This window comes from Brassica oleracea, chromosome C9 (genome assembly GCF_000695525.1).
Source record: "Brassica oleracea var. oleracea cultivar TO1000 chromosome C9, BOL, whole genome shotgun sequence".
Classification (NCBI taxonomy): domain Eukaryota; kingdom Viridiplantae; phylum Streptophyta; class Magnoliopsida; order Brassicales; family Brassicaceae; genus Brassica; species Brassica oleracea.
The window spans coordinates 26,893,941-26,896,314 of record NC_027756.1 but is presented as its reverse complement, the minus strand read 5'-3'; positions in this window follow the sequence as shown (position 1 = coordinate 26,896,314).

Here is a 2,374-nt window from a genome sequence, read left to right as displayed (position 1 = left end):
TAAGATGTAATTGATGGATATCCTAATACTTAGCAATTCCATATTTTGGGCTAATCCCTCATAAATATCTGAACCCTAAATCTAACAAGGAGAACTACTCAGACATAGTTAAGAAATTCATCACAAAGAAGTAAGAAAACTGCATAAATAGAATAGAGTAGAAAATTTGAGTTCCAATCACAAATCTCTGAAGGAGTTCTTGGATCTTCTCTCCAAACCTAAAACTCTTAAGTATTTTGATGTATGAAAGTAAGAAAGCGTGTGTTGCCTAGAACAATGGCAGAGCACATAAATATTAGGTTAAAACTCGCTAATGATAATCTGGTAATTCTTGTGGGATTTGGGCTTAAAGTCGGCTAGAACCAATCTGGCCTTTGCGCGCTTCGCCATCGAGTGTGTGTCGATTGATTATCATCCTCAATCACCGATCGCTAGGCTTGTCGATGGTCAGCGTTGGATTTTTATCATTTTATCTCCAAACTGCACCAAAATCACCCCTTTCCTCCAAATCACTTCAAAACCAAAACAACTATAATGTATTTAAAAACACCTATATACCATCGATAAAAGTGGGTAAAATCCATGGTATTACGGAGGCTTCAACTCAAAGTCTTGCCTTTGAATGGCTGGTGGATGGATGGCAAATTTGTTCTCGTAGTACTATTTGGCCTGTTGTAATCATTTAATGTCCTCGGTCTAGCAGCCTCACCTACAGCTTGAGCAGCTGCAATATCAACATCAGTATCAGGGATTACAACCCCCTGATCATCTATCTTCTGGCCTGCTGCATTACGCAGATGACCCTCCTGGTCGTGCAGGTTTCCAGTCGCATCCTGAATTAGAACTATAGTCACAACCATGTCTTGCAGCTCAGTATCGATCGATGTGTGAGGTGGAATGATGATCGATATCGGGTGGGTATGGACGGTCGGCGGAATAATAGTCTTAGTCGACAAACGGGTGTTGTTGTCGATCGATGCGGTGCGTTTTTCTCTGTGGATTGAGTGTTCTAAGTTTGCAGGATCTGAAAAGAGCAGTGTTTGTTCCTTCTTGCTTTTGTTACTGCTAGGCATGCACCTTAAAAGACAAGAAATTAAATTTATCAGTTTTTGCAAGTAACAAAAACCTAGACTAAACTTAACTAAATTTGATATAATCGTGATCGAAGCTCCCCGGCAACGGCGCCAAATTTGATATCACTCAAATTACCCTATAAGTGATTTGTATTCTCTCAAATAAGAGGTCGAGTTGCAGTACTTAGGGATCGAATTCACGGGGAGCTAAGACACACAATAGATATACTAGTTATGTGGTTAAGCTAGGCAAACAAGTTTAAATGTAAATAGCAGGGTTGTGAACAAGTAATTATTCGATTGATTGATTGAGATTTTAAGACAAATATGGAAAGCATTAAACTTAGGGTTTCTATTCAATCAGGAGTATAGAGATATATATACTAAGCATATATTGGATACTAGGGTTTTCCTGCACCATGTGCAGTAAGGAATTTTTTAAGTCTAACTTATATTTAAAAATAAAATTTATTAAATATTATAGATTTTACTATTTTCTTACTAATGTTTAATATAGATTTGATATATATTAAATCAATTTGTATAAAACTAATAAAAATGATATAAAATTGTATAATTATCAAAATTTTAGCCTCAACAATATTTATAAAATTTGTAGATATATAAGAAACTAATGATCTTACGATTAGATATTTAATTTTTTAAAAAAATTGTAGAAATTTTTTAAAGTTTTGGTAATACAAATTGTATAATTATACAAAAGTAATAATATTTCAAAATTTGAAATGTTATATATGAATATATTTATTTTATAGATGATGTATGAGCTATTACCATATTTAAAAAAGTTTACCAAAAAGAAATATCAATATTAAATGTAATATATGAATTATTAACATATTCTAATAAGTTTGCCAAAAATATAAATCAACATTTAATAAAATTATCTATGTCATATTTTTTCGGAAGCCATGTCATCAATTTCAGTAGCCATGTCATATTTGTTTTGTGAAATTGATTGTAGAGATGACATGTGGCAAAATCACTTCGGAAATATAGTCTAGGAGATTCTAGAACTCAAACAATAAGAATAGTCGATCAACTTCCGTATTTTTAGACTATCTATCGCCGGGTCTAGGACCTCAGCTATCGCTTGTTGGTTCTGAGAAAGTGTCGATCGATACCAACAACGAGTTATCGGTCGATCCACCTTTCAGCCCGTCGATCGATACAACTAATGAGTTGTCGATTGATGAACCTTCCAGGGAGCGTTACGCACGGGTTTGACGTGTTCACTAGGTTTAACTAAATCAGCTTCCGCTTGTTTCTAGCAATTCTAG